At 43.5% G+C, this 21,942-nt stretch overlaps 17 non-coding genes across 17 annotated transcripts; all 17 read right to left on the bottom strand.

Annotated features, from left to right (window-relative positions):
* Positions 1-2,691: 2,691 nt before the first annotated feature.
* On the bottom strand, positions 2,692-2,774 carry TRNAL-AAG (transfer RNA leucine (anticodon AAG)). The gene has a single exon. It is a non-coding gene; the product is annotated as a tRNA-Leu (tRNA).
* Positions 2,775-2,963: 189 nt separating this feature from the next.
* On the bottom strand, positions 2,964-3,046 carry TRNAL-CAG (transfer RNA leucine (anticodon CAG)). The gene has a single exon. It is a non-coding gene; the product is annotated as a tRNA-Leu (tRNA).
* A 632-nt stretch (positions 3,047-3,678) lies between these two features.
* TRNAL-UAG (transfer RNA leucine (anticodon UAG)) lies at positions 3,679-3,761 on the bottom strand. The gene has a single exon. It is a non-coding gene; the product is annotated as a tRNA-Leu (tRNA).
* A 1,026-nt stretch (positions 3,762-4,787) lies between these two features.
* On the bottom strand, positions 4,788-4,870 carry TRNAL-AAG (transfer RNA leucine (anticodon AAG)). The gene has a single exon. It is a non-coding gene; the product is annotated as a tRNA-Leu (tRNA).
* A 904-nt stretch (positions 4,871-5,774) lies between these two features.
* TRNAL-UAG (transfer RNA leucine (anticodon UAG)) lies at positions 5,775-5,857 on the bottom strand. Its single transcript has one exon. It is a non-coding gene; the product is annotated as a tRNA-Leu (tRNA).
* Positions 5,858-7,869: 2,012 nt separating this feature from the next.
* TRNAL-UAG (transfer RNA leucine (anticodon UAG)) lies at positions 7,870-7,952 on the bottom strand. The gene has a single exon. It is a non-coding gene; the product is annotated as a tRNA-Leu (tRNA).
* A 1,297-nt stretch (positions 7,953-9,249) lies between these two features.
* TRNAL-CAG (transfer RNA leucine (anticodon CAG)) lies at positions 9,250-9,332 on the bottom strand. The gene has a single exon. It is a non-coding gene; the product is annotated as a tRNA-Leu (tRNA).
* A 2,726-nt stretch (positions 9,333-12,058) lies between these two features.
* On the bottom strand, positions 12,059-12,141 carry TRNAL-UAG (transfer RNA leucine (anticodon UAG)). Its single transcript has one exon. It is a non-coding gene; the product is annotated as a tRNA-Leu (tRNA).
* Positions 12,142-13,167: 1,026 nt separating this feature from the next.
* TRNAL-AAG (transfer RNA leucine (anticodon AAG)) lies at positions 13,168-13,250 on the bottom strand. Its single transcript has one exon. It is a non-coding gene; the product is annotated as a tRNA-Leu (tRNA).
* Positions 13,251-13,439: 189 nt separating this feature from the next.
* On the bottom strand, positions 13,440-13,522 carry TRNAL-CAG (transfer RNA leucine (anticodon CAG)). The gene has a single exon. It is a non-coding gene; the product is annotated as a tRNA-Leu (tRNA).
* Positions 13,523-15,263: 1,741 nt separating this feature from the next.
* TRNAL-AAG (transfer RNA leucine (anticodon AAG)) lies at positions 15,264-15,346 on the bottom strand. Its single transcript has one exon. It is a non-coding gene; the product is annotated as a tRNA-Leu (tRNA).
* A 189-nt stretch (positions 15,347-15,535) lies between these two features.
* Positions 15,536-15,618, bottom strand: TRNAL-AAG (transfer RNA leucine (anticodon AAG)). Its single transcript has one exon. It is a non-coding gene; the product is annotated as a tRNA-Leu (tRNA).
* Positions 15,619-15,807: 189 nt separating this feature from the next.
* Positions 15,808-15,890, bottom strand: TRNAL-CAG (transfer RNA leucine (anticodon CAG)). Its single transcript has one exon. It is a non-coding gene; the product is annotated as a tRNA-Leu (tRNA).
* Positions 15,891-16,522: 632 nt separating this feature from the next.
* TRNAL-UAG (transfer RNA leucine (anticodon UAG)) lies at positions 16,523-16,605 on the bottom strand. The gene has a single exon. It is a non-coding gene; the product is annotated as a tRNA-Leu (tRNA).
* A 1,296-nt stretch (positions 16,606-17,901) lies between these two features.
* TRNAL-CAG (transfer RNA leucine (anticodon CAG)) lies at positions 17,902-17,984 on the bottom strand. The gene has a single exon. It is a non-coding gene; the product is annotated as a tRNA-Leu (tRNA).
* A 2,726-nt stretch (positions 17,985-20,710) lies between these two features.
* On the bottom strand, positions 20,711-20,793 carry TRNAL-UAG (transfer RNA leucine (anticodon UAG)). The gene has a single exon. It is a non-coding gene; the product is annotated as a tRNA-Leu (tRNA).
* A 1,026-nt stretch (positions 20,794-21,819) lies between these two features.
* TRNAL-AAG (transfer RNA leucine (anticodon AAG)) lies at positions 21,820-21,902 on the bottom strand. The gene has a single exon. It is a non-coding gene; the product is annotated as a tRNA-Leu (tRNA).
* Between the last annotated feature and the right edge of the window lie 40 nt (positions 21,903-21,942).

Here is a 21,942-nt window from a genome sequence, read left to right as displayed (position 1 = left end):
CAATGGAATCAAGTACTGAGGTAAGGACAGAGTTGTATCTTGCCGTTTCCGTATCCAGATCCACCGTCTGATTAAAATGGAACTGAAATTGAGACTCAATGGCATCACAGGTCACTTTAGCCCATTTACGACCACTATCTCTGCTAAGGGAAGAGGTAGGGGGAAGGGGAGGTCTGTCAATATGAAAGGGGATAAAAAAGTGGTCAGACCAGGTAAGAGGGAAAGATGGAAAAACCGTTATGCAAGGATGATTTGAAAAAATCAAATCTAATGTGTGACCGGCTTTGTGCGTAGGGCCTTTAACTAGTTGGGACAAGGTCAGTCCTTGTAAGGTTTCCAGAATTGAAGAGGCTTGAGCACAGGAAGGATTATCTATGTGAAGATTAAAATCTCCCAGCACTGTGAAGTGCGAGTGTTTAAGGGAAAAGTCCGCAATTGAGTGCACAAGGGCACTGAGAGAACAGGCAGTAACGGGGGGAGGGTTATATACAAGGATACCAGCAAAGATAATGCGGGCAGCGTCCTTAATTACAAAATACATGGCCTCGATCAAACCGAGGTTAATAATTTGAGTCGAGCTCAGAGTAAAATGAGATTTAGCAATGATCGCCAGACCCCCTCCAGGTTTAGGACCGTCACGATTAATGCCTATCAAACGGAAGCCGGAGGGAATGGCCAAGTTAATATCTGGCATGGACGAGTCTTTAAGCCATGTTTCAGTGAGAAATAAAATATCCCACTTGTTTGTATCTAGTAGAAGCCAAATGTCAGATGCATGTGCAGGAAGAGACCGGCAGTTAATTAGGCCGGCATGAATGGTAGGCGAGGATGAGCAGTGAGTACCACTGTTGGATGGTAAACAGCGTGTAGTGCAAGCGGGAATAAAAAGATTACACCCTGGGCAAGAATAAGAACAATTGTCCAAAGTTTGGGGGTTACAGTGTTTGTGCAGGTTACAAGTGTTACGGCGTAATAATGTAAGTTGCTCCGAAGACCAGGTGATCATGCAGGTATGAGAGGCAGGGGGACTGGCGCTGAGCGCGGGTCCGGCGCGGACGGGCGCAGACGGGCTTGCCTTAGGCGCGCCCGCTGCGCCCGCCCGCTGCGCGGACGGGAAAGTCGTTTTTTTATATCCATAGCGTAAAGGGAGTGGGAGGAGGGTGGGAGGCGTCCAGGAGCTGGAGCGCTACCCTGCCTCCCCCCAAGATGGCGGTTCCGCTTTGCCCAGCCGGCGAGAGCGCTGTGCTCGGCTGCACCGGTGAAGAAGTGGAGATCGGGACCCCTGTGACGATTTAATCTCGTCCAAACATGCAGGCGGTCAGTAACCGATTTTTAAAAGAGCCACAATTAAAAAAATTACAATGTTTAAAATGCCGGTCAGCGTGACTGCATACAGGTCATAAGTCACCACACAAACAATTTCTGAGCACACAATCATACAGGTTCGATTTTAGTAGTTAGCAGAGAAAGCAAAATGCCCCCGGCTTCCGCCTCAGGGGAAAACTAGTAGTCAGTTTCCACAATTACTAACACTCCTTAAGTAGTGAGGGAGGGCGGGAGGCGTCCAGGAGCTGGAGCGCTACCCTGCCTCCCCCCAAGATGGCGGTTCCGCTTTGCCCAGCCGGCGAGAGCGCTGTGCTCGGCTGCACCGGTGAAGAAGTGGAGATCGGGACCCCTGTGACGATTTAATCTCGTCCAAACATGCAGGCGGTCAGTAACCGATTTTTAAAAGAGCCACAATTAAAATAATTACAATGTTTAAAATGCCGGTCAGCGTGACTGCATACAGGTCAAAAGTCACCACACAAACAATTTCTGAGCACACAATCATACAGGTTCGATTTTAGTAGTTAGCAGAGAAAGCAAAATGCCCCCGGCTTCCGCCTCAGGGGAAAACTAGTAGTCAGTTTCCACAATTACTAACACTCCTTAAGTAGTGAGGGAGGGCGGGAGGCGTCCAGGAGCTGGAGCGCTACCCTGCCTCCCCCCAAGATGGCGGTTCCGCTTTGCCCAGCCGGCGAGAGCGCTGTGCTCGGCTGCACCGGTGAAGAAGTGGAGATCGGGACCCCTGTGACAATTTAATCTCCATTCCATTCCATTCTTTTGCTCTCTAGCCCCTGGCTTGGGACTCACCCTCACTGGCTGAGGAGTGAAGTTCTGCATACCAACGTTGCATAGAAGGTATGTTTGTGATTGGTTTGAGATGGGTGGGAGGTCAAGAGCAGGGAAAAGCAAGTCACCTTCACTTCTAGTCTCCTCTTCTATGCCTACCTGCCGTTCACTCACTCTGTCTTTGTTTCATTCTCTCCTTCCTCAACACCCCATCTCACTCACTGGCTCTATCATTTGTGCTCTTTCCCCTTGCTCTTCATTTCATAGTGGAAACATCTCTTGAATGGATCATTAGAAAATGAGGTTACATAAAATAAAAAATCTACTTATTGGAAACCAAAAATATCACAAGACTGAATGTAAGCCATTTCTTCAATAAAAGGGATTTTTTAGGCACCCCCCAAAAAACACATAAAACACCACTAGTGCTAGAAGAATATTATACGAGCTTGAAGACAGAATTGGGCAAATTCATTTGCAGTTGAAACTGAAGTTTGGTACTTATTCAGATATTATATGCACTGCCAATTTTTAGCTGAGATTCTGAAGGAACGCAGTGACAAAATTGACTTAAAGTTTTGTCAGAAGTGGGATTCGAACCCACGCCTCCAGGAGAGACTGCGGCCTTAACGCAGCACCTTAGACCACTCGGCCATCCTGACCACATGTTGCTTGTCCATCTACATAGTGAGAAAGATAGTGTGAACAAAAAAAACACACATCTTAGGCCATAAGTGGCTATAGCAAGAAAAAAACTCACTGCACTTTTCCAAAAAGACAACCATATAAGCCCATGTGAGGGAAATGATCTGATTTTCTCCCTCAAGAAAAAAGAAGATTAAACACAGGTTTGTCAGAAGTGGGATTTGAACCCACGCCTCCAGAAGAAACTGCGACCTGAACGCAGCGCCTTAGACCACTCGGCCATCCTGACTTGCATTTGCAGCACCTTCCACAAGCCAGACAGCCATGCAAGTTTGGTACCGAAAAGGCATGCCCTCAATTTATTTATCCCATTATAAGCATTTCCAACAGATCTTTGAACAATCCACACAGAGCAGTACCTATGAAGAACTCTTTAGACCTTTAAAGCGTACAAAGAGAAAGTGCTATTCACCAGCTACTTGAACGGCGCAAAGCTGCTTTGAAATTGAGTCAACAGCCACATCTTGGCTGACTAAAGCAAATTCAACAAGGGAGCTCAATGTCACAACATAGGGTGGAATACGCAAATCTAAGCAGCCCCTGATCACAGCCCTGAGGACATTGCTGTAAGTGTGCTGGAGTACAGCTGTCTACCAGGTGCTTGGCATTCTTCCAAATTTGCATGGCCTGTCTGGCCAGGGAATACAAGAGCATGACTCTTCTAGATGAGCTCTTACATGGGTCCTAAGCTCATTTGGTAAGGATTGCACTTTATCAGCAAGACTTTGTACAACAGAAATATATGAGAAACCCAAGCTCTCTTGACTAGACGAGGACGGAATAACGTCCCAGGTGAAGACGAACAGATGCAACTTCCATCAGATGTTATCCTGATGAAGAAGATTATATCTCCAAAAGTCATGTCAGAAGTGGGATTCGAACCCACGCCTCCAGAGGAGACTGCGGCCTAAACACAGCGCCTTAGACCACTCGGCCATCCTGACAGTGGAGAGTCCTAAGAAATGTATAAAAGTCACTCAGAAATTTCTGCGTCCATGCAAGCTTGAAATAATTTCAACCTTCAAACACAAGGTGCACCTTTTTGCACAGGACAATAAACACAGAAGATCACATATGAAAGCATTTCATTTCACAGGTGTACTGTTTTTATGCTTTTAGAATAACTTATACCTCTCACCAGCTATTTAGGGTTCTGTATCCTACTCACAAAATTACCTTGCCTGCGACCTCTCTCTTTATACACAAACAACTACTGCTCAGGAAGTAGGAAGGCAGAAGGTGGGGCAGTTTATGCAAATTTATGCTGTCAATGTGCCTTGCAGATTCATGCAGAATTTCTAGATCCTTGCTGGAAACAAGAGAGCAGGCCTTGTTTCAGATCAACTGTCCCTAGCCAGCAACGTCTGAGCACATCCACTCTTTTGCTCTCTAGTCCCTGGCTTGGGACTCACCCTCACTGGCTGAGGAGTGAAGTTCTGCATACCAACGTTGCATAGAAGGTATGTTTGTGATTGGTTTGAGATGGGTGGGAGGTCAAGAGCAGGGTAAAGCAAGTCACCTTCACTTCTAGTCTCCTCTTCTGTGCCTACCTGCCGTTCACTCACTCTGCCTTTGTTTCATTCTCTCCTTCCTCAACACCCCATCTCACTCACTGGCTCTATCATTTGTGCTCTTTCCCCTTGCTCTTCATTTCATAGTGGAAACATCTCTTGAATGGATCATTAGAAAATGAGGTTACATAAAAATAAAAATCTACTTATTGGAAACCAAAAATATCACAAGACTGAATGTAAGCCATTTCTTCAATAAAAGGGATTTTTTAGGCACCCCCCAAAAAACACATAAAACACCACTAGTGCTAGAAGAATATTATACGAGCTTGAAGACAGAATTGGGCAAATTCATTTGCAGTTGAAACTGAAGTTTGGTACTTATTCAGAAATGATATGCACTGCCAATTTTTAGCTGAGATTCTGAAGGAACGCAGAGACAAAATGGACTTAAAGTTTTGTCAGAAGTGGGATTCGAACCCACGCCTCCAGGAGAGACTGCGGCCTTAACGCAGCGCCTTAGACCACTCGGCCATCCTGACCACATGTTGCTTGTTCATCTACATAGTGAGAAAGATAGTGTGAACAAAAAAAACACACATCTTAGGCCATGAGTGGCTATAGCAAGAAAAAAACTCACTGCACTTTTCCAAAAAGACAACCATATAAGCCCATGTGAGGGAAATGATCTGATTTTCTCCCTCAAGAAAATAGAAGATTAAACACAGGTTTGTCAGAAGTGGGATTTGAACCCACGCCTCCAGAAGAGACTGCAACCTGAACCCAGCACCTTAGACCACTCGGCCATCCTGACTTGCATTTGCAGCACCTTCCACAAGCCAGACAGCCATGCAAGTGGGGAACCGAAAAGGCATGCCCTCAATTTATTTATCCCATTATAAGCATTTCCAACAGATCTTTGAACAATCCATACAGAGCAGTACCTATGAAGAACTCTTTAGACCTTTAATGAGTACAAAGAGAAAGTGCTATTCACCAGCCACTTGAACGGCCCAAAGCTGCTTTGAAATTGAGTCAATAGCCACATCTTGGCTGACTAAAGCAAATTCAACAAGGGATCTCAATGTCACAACATAGGGTGGAATTCGCAAATCTAAGCAGCCCCTGATCACTGCCCTGAGGAAATTGCTGTAAGTGTGCTGGAGTCCAGCTGTCTACCAGGTGCTTGGCATTCTTCCAAATTTGTATGGCCTGTCTGGCCAGGGAATACAAGAGAATGACTCTTCTAGATGAGCTCTTACATGGGTCATAAGCTCATTTGGTAAGGATTGCACTTTATCAGCAAGACTTTGTACAACAGAAATATATGAGAAACCCAAGCTCTCTTGACTAGACGAGGACAGAATAACGTCCCAGGTGAAGACAAACAGAAGCAACTTCCATCAGATGTTATCCTGATGAAGAAGATTATATCTCCAAAAGTCATTTCAGAAGTGGGATTCGAACCCACGCCTCCAGAGGAGACTGCGGCCTAAACACAGCGCCTTAGACCACTCGGCCATCCTGACAGTGAAGAGTCCTGAGAAATGTATAAAAGTCACTCTGAAATTTCTGCGTCCATGCAAGCTTGAAATAATTTCAACCTTCAAACACAAGGTGCAACTTTTTGCACAGGACAATAAACACAGAAGATCACATATGAAAGCATTTCATTTCACAGGTGTACTGTTTTTATGCTTTTAGAATAACTTATACCTCTCACCAGCTATTTAGGGTTCTGTATCCTACTCACAAAATTACCTTGCCTGCCACCTTTCTCTCTATACACAAACAACTACTGCTCAGGAAGTAGGAAGGCAGAAGGTGGGGCAGTTTATGCAAATTTATGCTGGCAATGTGCCTTGCACATTCATGCAGAATTTCTAGATCCTTGCTGGAAACAAGAGAGCAGGCCTTGTTTCAGATCAACTGTCCCTAGCAAGGAACGTCTGAGCACATCCATTCTTTTGCTCTCTAGCCCCTGGCTTGGGACTCACCCTCACTGGCTGAGGAGTGAAGTTCTGCATACCAACGTTGCATAGAAGGTATGTTTGTGATTGGTTTGAGATGGGTGGGAGGTCAAGAGCAGGGAAAAGCAAGTCACTTTCACTTCTAGTCTCCTCTTCTATGCCTACCTGCCGTTCACTCACTCTGTCTTTGTTTCATTCTCTTCTTCCTCAACACCCCATCTCACTCACTCGCTCTATCATTTGTGCTCTTTCCCCTTGCTCTTCATTTCATAGTGGAAACATCTCTTGAATGGATCATTAGAAAATGAGGTTACATAAAATTAAAAATCTACTTATTGGAAACCAAAAATATCACAAGACTGAATGTAAGCCATTTCTTCAATAAAAGGGATTTTTTAGGCACCCCCCGAAAAACACATAAAACACCACTAGTGCTAGAAGAATATTATAAGAGCTTGAAGACAGAATTGGGCAAATTCATTTGCAGTTGAAACTGAAGTTTGGTACTTATTCAGATATTATATGCACTGCCAATTTTTAGCTGAGATTCTGAAGGAACGCAGAGACAAAATGGACTTAAAGTTTTGTCAGAAGTGGGATTCGAACCCACGCCTCCAGCAGAGACTGCGGCCTTAATGCAGCTCCTTAGACCACTCGGCCATCCTGACCACATGCTGCTTGTCCATCTACATAGTGAGAAAGATAGTGTGAACAAAAAAAACACACATCTTAGGCCATAAGTGGATATAGCAAGAAAAAAACTCACTGCACTTTTCCAAAAAGACAACCATATAAGCCCATGTGAGGGAAATGATCTGATTTTCTCCCTCAATAAAAAAGAAGATTAAACACAGGTTTGTCAGAAGTGGGATTTGAACCCACGCCTCCAGAAGAGACTGCGACCTGAACGCAGCGCCTTAGACCACTCGGCATCCTGACTTGGATTTGCAGCACCTTCCACAAGCCAGACAGCCATGCAAGTTTGGTACCGAAAAGGCATGCCCTCAATTTATTTATCCCATTATGAGCATTTCCAACAGATCTTTGAACAATCCATACAGAGCAGTACCTATGAAGAACTCTTTAGACCTTTAAAGCGTACAAAGAGAAAGTGCTATTCACCAGCCACTTGAACGGCCCAAAGCTGCTTTGAAATTGAGTCAACAGCCACATCTTGGCTGACTAAAGCAAATTCAACAAGGGAGCTCAATGTCACAACATAGGGTGGAATACGCAAATCTAAGCAGCCCCTGATCACAGCCCTGAGGACATTGCTGTAAGTGTGCTGGAGTACAGCTGTCTACCAGGTGCTTGACATTCTTCCAAATTTGCATGGCCTGTCTGGCCAGGGAATACAAGAGCATGACTCTTCTAGATGAGCTCTTACATGGGTCCTAAGCTCATTTGGTAAGGATTGCACTTTATCAGCAAGACTTTGTACAACAGAAATATATGAGAAACCCAAGCTCTCTTGACTAGACGAGGACGGAATAACGTCCCAGGTGAAGACGAACAGATGCAACTTCCATCAGATGTTATCCTGATGAAGAAGATTATATCTCCAAAAGTCATTTCAGAAGTGGGATTCGAACCCACACCTCCAGAGGAGACTGCGGCCTAAACACATCGCCTTAGACCACTCGGCCATCCTGACAGTGAAGAGTCCTGAGAAATGTATAAAAGTCACTCTGAAATTTATGCGTCCATGCAAGCTTGAAATAATTTCAACCTTCAAACACAAGGTGCAACTTTTTGCACAGGACAATAAACACAGAAGATCACATATGAAAGCATTTCATTTCACAGGTGTACTGTTTTTATGCTTTTAGAATAACTTATACCTCTCACCAGCTATTTAGGGTTCTGTATCCTACTCACAAAATTACCTTGCCTGCGACCTTTCTCTCTATACACAAACAACTACTGCTCAGGAAGTAGGAAGGCAGAAGGTGGGGCAGTTTATGCAAATTTATGCTGGCAATGTGCCTTGCACATTCATGCAGAATTTCTAGATCCTTGATGGAAACAAGAGAGCAGGCCTTGTTTCAGATCAACTGTCCCTAGCAAGGAACGTCTGAGCACATCCATTCTTTTGCTCTCTAGCCCCTGGCTTGGGACTCACCCTCACTGGCTGAGGAGTGAAGTTCTGCATACCAACGTTGCATAGATGGTATGTTTGTGATTGGTTTGAGATGGGTGGGAGGTCAAGAGCAGGGAAAAGCAAGTCACTTTCACTTCTAGTCTCCTCTTCTATGCCTACCTGCCGTTCACTCACTCTGTCTTTGTTTCATTCTCTCTTTCCTCAACACCCCATCTCACTCACTCGCGCTATCATTTGTGCTCTTTCCCCTTGCTCTTCATTTCATAGTGGAAACATCTCTTGAATGGATCATTAGAAAATGAGGTTACATAAAATTAAAAATCTACTTATTGGAAACCAAAAATATCACAAGACTGAATGTAAGCCATTTCTTCAATAAAAGGGATTTTTTAGGCACCCCCAAAAAACACATAAAACACCACTAGTGCTAGAAGAATATTATACGAGCTTGAAGACAGAATTGGGCGAATTCATTTGCAGTTGAAACTGAAGTTTGGTACTTATTCAGATATTATATGCACTGCCAATTTTTAGCTGAGATTCTGAAGGAACGCAGAGACAAAATGGACTTAAAGTTTTGTCAGAAGTGGTATTCGAACCCATGCCTCCAGGAGAGACTGCGGCCTTAACGCAGCACCTTAGACCACTCGGCCATCCTGACCACATGTTGCTTGTTCATCTACATAGTTAGAAAGATAGTGTGAACAAAAAAAACACACATCTTAGGCCATGAGTGGCTATAGCAAGAAAAAAACTCACTGCACTTTTCCAAAAAGACAACCATATAAGCCCATGTGAGGGAAATGATCTGATTTTCTCCCTCAAGAAAAAAGAAGATTAAACACAGGTTTGTCAGAAGTGGGATTTGAACCCACGCCTCCAGAACAGACTGCGACCTGAACGCAGCACCTTAGACCACTCGGCCATCCTGACTTGCATTTGCAGCACCTTCCACAAGCCAGACAGCCATGCAAGTGGGGTACCGAAAAGGCATGCCCTCAATTTATTTATCCCATTATAAGCATTCCCAACAGATCTTTGAACAATCCATACAGAGCAGTGCCTATGAAGAACTCTTTAGACCTTTAATGAGTACAAAGAGAAAGTGCTATTCACCAGCCACTTGAACGGCCCAAAGCTGCTTTGAAATTGAGTCAATAGCCACATCTTGGCTGACTAAAGCAAATTCAACAAGGGATCTCAATGTCACAACATAGGGTGGAATTCGCAAATCTAAGTAGCCCCTGATCACTGCCCTGAGGAAATTGCTGTAAGTGTGCTGGAGTCCAGTTGTCTACCAGGTGCTTGGCATTCTTCCAAATGTGTATGGCCTGTCTGGCCAGGGAATACAAGAGAATGACTCTTCTAGATGAGCTCTTACATGGGTCATAAGCTCATTTGGTAAGGATTGCACTTTATCAGCAAGACTTTGTACAACAGAAATATATGAGAACCCCAAGCTCTCTTGACTAGACGAGGACGGAATAACGTCCCAGGTGAAGACGAACAGATGCAACTTCCATCAGATGTTATCCTGATGAAGAAGATTATATCTCCAAAAGTCATGTCAGAAGTGGGATTCGAACCCACGCCTCCAGAGGAGACTGTGGCCTAACACAGCACCTTAGACCACTCGGCCATCCTGACAGTGGAGAGTCCTAAGAAATGTATAAAAGTCACTCAGAAATTTCTGCGTCCATGCAAGCTTGAAATAATTTCAACCTTCAAACACAAGGTGCAACTTTTTGCACAGGACAATAAACACAGAAGATCACATATGAAAGCATTTCATTTCACAGGTGTACTGTTTTTATGCTTTTAGAATAACTTATACCTCTCACCAGCTATTTAGGGTTCTGTATCCTACTCACAAAATTACCTTGCCTGCGACCTCTCTCTTTATACACAAACAACTACTGCTCAGGAAGTAGGAAGGCAGAAGGTGGGGCAGTTTATGCAAATTTATGCTGTCAATGTGCCTTGCAGATTCATGCAGAATTTCTAGATCCTTGCTGGAAACAAGAGAGCAGGCCTTGTTTCAGATCAACTGTCCCTAGCAAGGAACGTCTGAGCACATCCATTCTTTTGCTCTCTAGCCCCTGGCTTGGGACTCACCCTCACTGGCTGAGGAGTGAAGTTCTGCATACCAACGTTGCATAGAAGGTATGTTTGTGATTGGTTTGAGATGGGTGGGAGGTCAAGAGCAGGGAAAAGCAAGTCACCTTCCCTTCTAGTCTCCTCTTCTATGCCTACCTGCCGTTCACTCACTCTGTCTTTGTTTCATTCTCTCCTTCCTCAACACCCCATCTCACTCACTGGCTCTATCATTTGTGCTCTTTCCCCTTGCTCTTCATTTCATAGTGGAAACATCTCTTGAATGGATCATTAGAAAATGAGGTTACATAAAAATAAAAATCTACTTATTGGAAACCAAAAATATCACAAGACTGAATGTAAGCCATTTCTTCAATAAAAGGGATTTTTTAGGCACCCCCCAAAAAACACATAAAACACCACTAGTGCTAGAAGAATATTATACGAGCTTGAAGACAGAATTGGGCAAAATCATTTGCAGTTGAAACTGAAGTTTGGTACTTATTCAGATATTATATGCACTGCCAATTTTTAGCTGAGATTCTGAAGGAACGCAGAGACAAAATGGACTTAAAGTTTTGTCAGAAGTGGGATTCGAACCCACGCCTCCAGCAGAGACTGCGGCCTTAATGCAGCTCCTTAGACCACTCGGCCATCCTGACCACATGTTGCTTGTCCATCTACATAGTGAGAAAGATAGTGTGAACAAAAAAAACACACATCTTAGGCCATAAGTGGATATAGCAAGAAAAAAACTCACTGCACTTTTCCAAAAAGACAACCATATAAGCCCATGTGAGGGAAATGATCTAATTTTCTCCCTCAATAAAAAAGAAGATTAAACACAGGTTTGTCAGAAGTGGGATTTGAACCCACGCCTCCAGAAGAGACTGCGACCTGAACGCAGCGCCTTAGACCACTCGGCATCCTGACTTGCATTTGCAGCACCTTCCACAAGCCAGACAGCCATGCAAGTTTGGTACCAAAAAGGCATGCCCTCAATTTATTTATCCCATTATAAGCATTTCCAACAGATCTTCGAACAATCCATACAGAGCAGTACCTATGAAGAACTCTTTAGACCTTTAAAGCGTACAAAGAGAAAGTGCTATTCACCAGCCACTTGAACGGCCCAAAGCTGCTTTGAAATTGAGTCAACAGCCACATATTGGCTGACTAAAGCAAATTCAACAAGGGATCTCAATGTCACAACATAGGGTGGAATTCGCAAATCTAAGCAGCCCCTGATCACTGCCCTGAGGAAATTGCTGTAAGTGTGCTGGAGTCCAGCTGTCTACCAGGTGCTTGGCATTCTTCCAAATTTGTATGGCCTGTCTGGCCAGGGAATACAAGAGAATGACTCTTCTAGATGAGCTCTTACATGGGTCCTAAGCTCATTTGGTAAGGATTGCACTTTATCAGCAAGACTTTGTACAACAGAAATATATGAGAAACCCAAGCTCTCTTGACTAGACGAGGACAGAATAACGTCCCAGGTGAAGACGAACAGAAGCAACTTCCATCAGATGTTATCCTGATGAAGAAGATTATATCTCCAAAAGTCATGTCAGAAGTGGGATGCTAACCCACGCCTCCAGAGGAGACTGCGTCCTAAACACAGCGCCTTAGACCACTCGGCCATCCTGACAGTGAAGAGTCTTAAGAAATGTATAAAAGTCACTCTGAAATTTCTGCGTCCATGCAAGCTTGAAATAATTTCAACCTTCAAACACAAGGTGCAACTTTTTGCACAGGACAATAAACACAGAAGATCACATATGAAAGCATTTCATTTCACAGGTGTACTGTTTTTATGCTTTTAGAATAACTTATACCTCTCACCAGCTATTTAGGGTTCTGTATCCTACTCACAAAATTACCTTGCCTGCGACCTTTCTCTCTATACACAAACAACTACTGCTCAGGAAGTAGGAAGGCAGAAGGTGGGGCAGTTTATGCAAATTTATGCTGGCAATGTGCCTTGCACATTCATGCAGAATTTCTAGATCCTTGCTGGAAACAAGAGAGCAGGCCTTGTTTCAGAACAACTGTCCCTAGCAAGGAACGTCTGAGCACATCCATTCTTTTGCTCTCTAGCCCCTGGCTTGGGACTCACCCTCACTGGCTGAGGAGTGAAGTTCTGCATACCAACATTGCATAGAAGGTATGTTTGTGATTGGTTTGAGATGGGTGGGAGGTCAAGAGCAGGGAAAAGCAAGTCACCTTCACTTCTAGTCTCCTCTTCTATGCCTACCTGCCGTTCACTCACTCTGTCTTTGTTTCATTCTCTCCTTCCTCAACACCCCATCTCACTCACTGGCTCTATCATTTGTGCTCTTTCCCCTTGCTCTTCATTTCATAGTGGAAACATCTCTTGAATGGATCATTAGAAAATGAGGTTACATAAAATTAAAAATCTACTTATTGGAAACCAAAAATATCACAAGACTGAATGTAAGCCATTTCTTCAATAAAAGGGATTTTTTAGGCACCCCCCAAAAAACACATAAAACACCACTAGTGCTAGAAGAATATTATACGAGCTTGAAGACAGAATTGGGCAAATTCATTTGCAGTTGAAACTGAAGTTTGGTACTTATTCAGATATTATATGCACTGCCAATTTTTAGCTGAGATTCTGAAGGAACGCAGTGACAAAATTGACTTAAAGTTTTGTCAGAAGTGGGATTCGAACCCACGCCTCCAGGAGAGACTGCGGCCTTAATGCAGCACCTTAGACCACTCGGCCATCCTGACCACATGTTGCTTGTCCATCTACATAGTGAGAAAGATAGTGTGAACAAAAAAAACACACATCTTAGGCCATAAGTGGCTATAGCAAGAAAAAATCTCACTGCACTTTTCCAAAAAGACAACCATATAAGCCCATGTGAGGGAAATGATCTGATTTTCTCCCTCAAGAAAAAAGAATATTAAACACAGGTTTGTCAGAAGTGGGATTTGAACCCACGCCTCCAGAAGAGACTGCGACCTGAACGCAGCGCCTTAGACCACTCGGCCATCCTGACTTGCATTTGCAGCACCTTCCACAAGCCAGACAGCCATGCAAGTTTGGTACCGAAAAGGCATGCCCTCAATTTATTTATCCCATTATAAGCATTTCCAACAGATCTTTGAACAATCCATACAGAGCAGTACCTATGAAGAACTCTTTAGACCTTTAAAGCGTACAAAGAGAAAGTGCTATTCACCAGCCACTTGAACGGCGCAAAGCTGCTTTGAAATTGAGTCAACAGCCACATCTTGCCTGACTAAAGCAAATTCAACAAGGGAGCTCAATGTCACAACATAGGGTGGAATACGCAAATCTAAGCAGCCCCTGATCACAGCCCTGAGGACATTGCTGTAAGTGTGCTGGAGTACAGCTGTCTACCAGGTGCTTGGCATTCTTCCAAATTTGCATGGCCTGTCTGGCCAGGGAATACAAGAGCATGACTCTTCTAGATGAGCTCTTACATGGGTCCTAAGCTCATTTGGTAAGGATTGCACTTCATCAGCAAGACTTTGTACAACAGAAATATATGAGAAACCCAAGCTCTCTTGACTAGACGAGGACGGAATAACGTCCCAGGTGAAGACGAACAGATGCAACTTCCATCAGATGTTATCCTGATGAAGAAGATTATATCTCCAAAAGTCATTTCAGAAGTGGGATTCGAACCCACGCCTCCACAGGAGACTGCAGCATACACACAGCACCTTAGACCACTCGGCCATCCTGACAGTGAAGAGTCCTAAGAAATGTATAAAAGTCAATCAGAAATGTCTCCGTCCATGCAAGCTTGAAATAATTTCAACCTTCAAACACAAGGTGCAACTTTTTGCACAGGACAATAAACACAGAAGATCACATATGAAAGCATTTCATTTCACAGGTGTACTGTTTTTATGCTTTTAGAATAACTTATACCTCTCACCAGCTATTTAGGGTTCTGTATCCTACTCACTAAATTATCTTGCCTGCGACCTCTCTCTTTATACACAAACAACTACTGCTCAGGAAGTAGGAAGGCAGAAGGTGGGGCAGTTTATGCAAATTTATGCTGTCAATGTGCCTTGCAGATTCATGCAGAATTTCTAGATCCTTGCTGGAAACAAGAGAGCAGGCCTTGTTTCAGATCAACTGTCCCTAGCAAGGAACGTCTGAGCACATCCATTCTTTTGCTCTCTAGCCCCTGGCTTGGGACTCACCCTTACTGGCTGAGGATTGAAGTTCTGCATACCAACGTTGCATAGAAGGTATGTTTGTGATTGGTTTGAGATGGGTGGGAGGTCAAGAGCAGGGAAAAGCAAGTCACCTTCACTTCTAGTCTCTTCTTCTATGCCTACCTGCCGTTCACTCACTCTGTCTTTGTTTCATTCTCTCCTTCCTCAACACCCCATCTCACTCACTGGCTCTATCATTTGTGCTCTTTCCCCTTGCTCTTCATTTCATAGTGGAAACATTTCTTGAATGGATCATTAGAAAATGAGGTTACATAAAATTAAAAATCTACTTATTGGAAAGCAAAAATATCACAAGACTGAATGTAAGCCATTTCTTCAATAAAAGGGATTTTTTAGGCACCCCCCAAAAAACACATAAAACACCACTAGTGCTAGAAGAATATTATACGAGCTTGAAGACAGAATTGGGCAAATTCATTTGCAGTTGAAACTGAAGTTTGGTACTTATTCAGATATTATATGCACTGCCAATTTTTAGCTGAGATTCTGAAGGAACGCAGAGACAAAATGGACTTAAAGATTTGTCAGAAGTGGGATTCGAACCCACGCCTCCAGGAGAGACTGCGGCCTTAACGCAGCGCCTTAGACCACTCGGCCATCCTGACCACATGTTGCTTGTCCATCTACATAGTGAGAAAGATAGTGTGAACAAATAAAACACACATCTTAGGCCATAAGTGGCTATAGCAAGAAAAAAACTCACTGCACTTTTCCAAAAAGACAACCATATAAGCCCATGTGAGGGAAATGATCTGATTTTCTCCCTCAAGAAAAAAGAAGATTAAACACAGGTTTGTCAGAAGTGGGATTCGAACCCACGCCTCCAGGAGAGACTGCGGCCTTAACGCAGCGCCTTAGACCACTCGGCCATCCTGACCACATGTTGCTTGTCCATCTACATAGTGAGAAAGATAGTGTGAACAAAAAAAACACACATCTTAGGCCATAAGTGGCTATAGCAAGAAAAAAACTCACTGCACTTTTCCAAAAAGACAACCATATAAGCCCATGTGAGGGAAATGATCTGATTTTCTCCCTCAAGAAAAAAGAAGATTAAACACAGGTTTGTCAGAAGTGGGATTTGAACCCACGCCTCCAGAAGAGACTGCGACCTGAACGCAGCGCCTTAGACCATTCGGCCATCCTGACTTGCATTTGCAGCACCTTCCACAAGCCAGACAGCCATGCAAGTTTGGTACCGAAAAGGCATGCCCTCAATTTATTTATCCCATTATAAGCATTTCCAACAGATCTTTGAACAATCCACACAGAGCAGTACCTATGAAGAACTCTTTAGACCTTTAAAGCGTACAAAGAGAAAGTGCTATTCACCAGCCACTTGAACGGCGCAAAGCTGCTTTGAAATTGAGTCAACAGCCACATCTTGGCTGACTAAAGCAAATTCAACAAGGGAGCTCAATGTCACAACATAGGGTGGAATACGCAAATCTAAGCAGCCCCTGATCACAGCCCTGAGGACATTGCTGTAAGTGTGCTGGAGTACAGCTGTCTACCAGGTGCTTGGCATTCTTCCAAATTTGCATGGCCTGTCTGGCCAGGGAATACAAGAGCATGACTCTTCTAGATGAGCTCTTACATGGGTCCTAAGCTCATTTGGTAAGGATTGCACTTTATCAGCAAGACTTTGTACAACAGAAATATATGAGAAACCCAAGCTCTCTTGACTAGACGAGGACGGAATAACGTCCCAGGTGAAGACGAACAGATGCAAATTCCATCAGATGTTATCCTGATGAAGAAGATTATATCTCCAAAAGTCATGTCAGAAGTGGGATTCGAACCCACGCCTCCAGAGGAGACTGCGGCCTAAACACAGCGCCTTAGACCACTCGGCCATCCTGACAGTGGAGAGTCTTAAGAAATGTATAAAAGTCACTCAGAAATTTCTGCGTCCATGCAAGCTTGAAACAATTTCAACCTTCAAACACAAGGTGCAACTTTTTGCACAGGACAATAAACACAGAAGATCACATATGAAAGCATTTCATTTCATAGGTGTACTGTTTTTATGCTTTTAGAATAACTTATACCTCTCACCAGCTATTTAGGGTTCTGTATCCTACTCACAAAATTACCTTGCCTGCGACCTCTCTCTTTATACACAAACAACTACTGCTTAGGAAGTAGGAAGGCAGAAGGTGGGGCAGTTTATGCAAATTTATGCTGTCAATGTGCCTTGCAGATTCATGCAGAATTTCTAGATCCTTGCAGGAAACAAGAGAGCAGGCCTTGTTTCAGATCAACTGTCCTAGCAAGGAACGTCTGAGCACATCCATTCTTTTGCTCTCTAGCCCCTGGCTTGGGACTCACCCTCACTGGCTGAGGAGTGAAGTTCTGCATACCAACGTTGCATAGAAGGTATGTTTGTGATTGGTTTGAGATGGGTGGGAGGTCAAGAGCAGGGAAAAGCAAGTCACCTTCACTTCTAGTCTCCTCTTCTATGCCTACCTGCCGTTCACTCACTCTGTCTTTGTTTCATTCTCTCCTTCCTCAACACCCCATCTCACTCACTGGCTCTATCATTTGTGCTCTTTCCCCTTGCTCTTCATTTCATAGTGGAAACATCTCTTGAATGGATCATTAGAAAATGAGGTTACATAAAATTAAAAATCTACTTATTGGAAACCAAAAATATCACAAGACTGAATGTAAGCCATTTCTTCAATAAAAGGGATTTTTTAGGCACCCCCAAAAAACACATAAAACACCACTAGTGCTAGAAGAATATTATACGAGCTTGAAGACAGAATTGGGCGAATTCATTTGCAGTTGAAACTGAAGTTTGGTACTTATTCAGATATTATATGCACTGCCAATTTTTAGCTGAGATTCTGAAGGAACGCAGAGACAAAATGGACTTAAAGTTTTGTCAGAAGTGGTATTCGAACCCACGCCTCCAGGAGAGACTGCGGCCTTAACGCAGCACCTTAGACCACTCGGCCATCCTGACCACATGTTGCTTGTTCATCTACATAGTTAGAAAGATAGTGTGAACAAAAAAAACACACATCTTAGGCCATGAGTGGCTATAGCAAGAAAAAAACTCACTGCACTTTTCCAAAAAGACAACCATATAAGCCCATGTGAGGGAAATGATCTGATTTTCTCCCTCAAGAAAAAAGAAGATTAAACACAGGTTTGTCAGAAGTGGGATTTGAACCCACGCCTCCAGAACAGACTGCGACCTGAACGCAGCACCTTAGACCACTCGGCCATCCTGACTTGCATTTGCAGCACCTTCCACAAGCCAGACAGCCATGCAAGTGGGGTACCGAAAAGGCATGCCCTCAATTTATTTATCCCATTATAAGCATTTCCAACAGATCTTTGAACAATCCATACAGAGCAGTGCCTATGAAGAACTCTTTAGACCTTTAATGAGTACAAAGAGAAAGTGCTATTCACCAGCCACTTGAACGGCCCAAAGCTGCTTTGAAATTGAGTCAATAGCCACATCTTGGCTGACTAAAGCAAATTCAACAAGGGATCTCAATGTCACAACATAGGGTGGAATTCGCAAATCTAAGTAGCCCCTGATCACTGCCCTGAGGAAATTGCTGTAAGTGTGCTGGAGTCCAGTTGTCTACCAGGTGCTTGGCATTCTTCCAAATGTGTATGGCCTGTCTGGCCAGGGAATACAAGAGAATGACTCTTCTAGATGAGCTCTTACATGGGTCATAAGCTCATTTGGTAAGGATTGCACTTTATCAGCAAGACTTTGTACAACAGAAATATATGAGAACCCCAAGCTCTCTTGACTAGACGAGGACGGAATAACGTCCCAGGTGAAGACGAACAGATGCAACTTCCATCAGATGTTATCCTGATGAAGAAGATTATATCTCCAAAAGTCATGTCAGAAGTGGGATTCGAACCCACGCCTCCAGAGGAGATTGTGGCCTAACACAGCACCTTAGACCACTCGGCCATCCTGACAGTGGAGAGTCCTAAGAAATGTATAAAAGTCACTCAGAAATTTCTGCGTCCATGCAAGCTTGAAATAATTTCAACCTTCAAACACAAGGTGCAACTTTTTGCACAGGACAATAAACACAGAAGATCACATATGAAAGCATTTCATTTCACAGGTGTACTGTTTTTATGCTTTTAGAATAACTTATACCTCTCACCAGCTATTTAGGGTTCTGTATCCTACTCACAAAATTACCTTGCCTGCGACCTCTCTCTTTATACACAAACAACTACTGCTCAGGAAGTAGGAAGGCAGAAGGTGGGGCAGTTTATGCAAATTTATGCTGTCAATGTGCCTTGCAGATTCATGCAGAATTTCTAGATCCTTGCTGGAAACAAGAGAGCAGGCCTTGTTTCAGATCAACTGTCCCTAGCAAGGAACGTCTGAGCACATCCATTCTTTTGCTCTCTAGCCCCTGGCTTGGGACTCACCCTCACTGGCTGAGGAGTGAAGTTCTGCATACCAACGTTGCATAGAAGGTATGTTTGTGATTGGTTTGAGATGGGTGGGAGGTCAAGAGCAGGGAAAAGCAAGTCACCTTCCCTTCTAGTCTCCTCTTCTATGCCTACCTGCCGTTCACTCACTCTGTCTTTGTTTCATTCTCTCCTTCCTCAACACCCCATCTCACTCACTGGCTCTATCATTTGTGCTCTTTCCCCTTGCTCTTCATTTCATAGTGGAAACATCTCTTGAATGGATCATTAGAAAATGAGGTTACATAAAAATAAAAATCTACTTATTGGAAACCAAAAATATCACAAGACTGAATGTAAGCCATTTCTTCAATAAAAGGGATTTTTTAGGCACCCCCCAAAAAACACATAAAACACCACTAGTGCTAGAAGAATATTATACGAGCTTGAAGACAGAATTGGGCAAAATCATTTGCAGTTGAAACTGAAGTTTGGTACTTATTCAGATATTATATGCACTGCCAATTTTTAGCTGAGATTCTGAAGGAACGCAGAGACAAAATGGACTTAAAGTTTTGTCAGAAGTGGGATTCGAACCCACGCCTCCAGCAGAGACTGCGGCCTTAATGCAGCTCCTTAGACCACTCGGCCATCCTGACCACATGTTGCTTGTCCATCTACATAGTGAGAAAGATAGTGTGAACAAAAAAAACACACATCTTAGGCCATAAGTGGATATAGCAAGAAAAAAACTCACTGCACTTTTCCAAAAAGACAACCATATAAGCCCATGTGAGGGAAATGATCTGATTTTCTCCCTCAATAAAAAAGAAGATTAAACACAGGTTTGTCAGAAGTGGGATTTGAACCCACGCCTCCAGAAGAGACTGCGACCTGAACGCAGCGCCTTAGACCACTCGGCATCCTGACTTGCATTTGCAGCACCTTCCACAAGCCAGACAGCCATGCAAGTTTGGTACCAAAAAGGCATGCCCTCAATTTATTTATCCCATTATAAGCATTTCCAACAGATCTTCGAACAATCCATACAGAGCAGTACCTATGAAGAACTCTTTAGACCTTTAAAGCGTACAAAGAGAAAGTGCTATTCACCAGCCACTTGAACGGCCCAAAGCTGCTTTGAAATTGAGTCAACAGCCACATATTGGCTGACTAAAGCAAATTCAACAAGGGATCTCAATGTCACAACATAGGGTGGAATTCGCAAATCTAAGCAGCCCCTGATCACTGCCCTGAGGAAATTGCTGTAAGTGTGCTGGAGTCCAGCTGTCTACCAGGTGCTTGGCATTCTTCCAAATTTGTATGGCCTGTCTGGCCAGGGAATACAAGAGAATGACTCTTCTAGATGAGCTCTTACATGGGTCCTAAGCTCATTTGGTAAGGATTGCACTTTATCAGCAAGACTTTGTACAACAGAAATATATGAGAAACCCAAGCTCTCTTGACTAGACGAGGACAGAATAACGTCCCAGGTGAAGACGAACAGAAGCAACTTCCATCAGATGTTATCCTGATGAAGAAGATTATATCTCCAAAAGTCATGTCAGAAGTGGGATGCGAACCCACGCCTCCAGAGGAGACTGCGTCCTAAACACAGCGCCTTAGACCACTCGGCCATCCTGACAGTGAAGAGTCTTAAGAAATGTATAAAAGTCACTCTGAAATTTCTGCGTCCATGCAAGCTTGAAATAATTTCAACCTTCAAACACAAGGTGCAACTTTTTGCACAGGACAATAAACACAGAAGATCACATATGAAAGCATTTCATTTCACAGGTGTACTGTTTTTATGCTTTTAGAATAACTTATACCTCTCACCAGCTATTTAGGGTTCTGTATCCTACTCACAAAATTACCTTGCCTGCGACCTTTCTCTCTATACACAAACAACTACTGCTCAGGAAGTAGGAAGGCAGAAGGTGGGGCAGTTTATGCAAATTTATGCTGGCAATGTGCCTTGCACATTCATGCAGAATTTCTAGATCCTTGCTGGAAACAAGAGAGCAGGCCTTGTTTCAGAACAACTGTCCCTAGCAAGGAACGTCTGAGCACATCCATTCTTTTGCTCTCTAGCCCCTGGCTTGGGACTCACCCTCACTGGCTGAGGAGTGAAGTTCTGCATACCAACATTGCATAGAAGGTATGTTTGTGATTGGTTTGAGATGGGTGGGAGGTCAAGAGCAGGGAAAAGCAAGTCACCTTCACTTCTAGTCTCCTCTTCTATGCCTACCTGCCGTTCACTCACTCTGTCTTTGTTTCATTCTCTCCTTCCTCAACACCCCATCTCACTCACTGGCTCTATCATTTGTGCTCTTTCCCCTTGCTCTTCATTTCATAGTGGAAACATCTCTTGAATGGATCATTAGAAAATGAGGTTACATAAAATTAAAAATCTACTTATTGGAAACCAAAAATATCACAAGACTGAATGTAAGCCATTTCTTCAATAAAAGGGATTTTTTAGGCACCCCCCAAAAAACACATAAAACACCACTAGTGCTAGAAGAATATTATACGAGCTTGAAGACAGAATTGGGCAAATTCATTTGCAGTTGAAACTGAAGTTTGGTACTTATTCAGATATTATATGCACTGCCAATTTTTAGCTGAGATTCTGAAGGAACGCAGTGACAAAATTGACTTAAAGTTTTGTCAGAAGTGGGATTCGAACCCACGCCTCCAGGAGAGACTGCGGCCTTAATGCAGCACCTTAGACCACTCGGCCATCCTGACCACATGTTGCTTGTCCATCTACATAGTGAGAAAGATAGTG

The sequence above is a fragment of the Lissotriton helveticus genome, chromosome 8, assembly GCF_964261635.1.
Source record: "Lissotriton helveticus chromosome 8, aLisHel1.1, whole genome shotgun sequence".
In the NCBI taxonomy this organism is placed as follows: Eukaryota; Metazoa; Chordata; class Amphibia; order Caudata; family Salamandridae; genus Lissotriton; species Lissotriton helveticus.
Note: the sequence above shows the minus strand (reverse complement) of the source record. Positions and strands in the feature narration are given on the sequence as shown.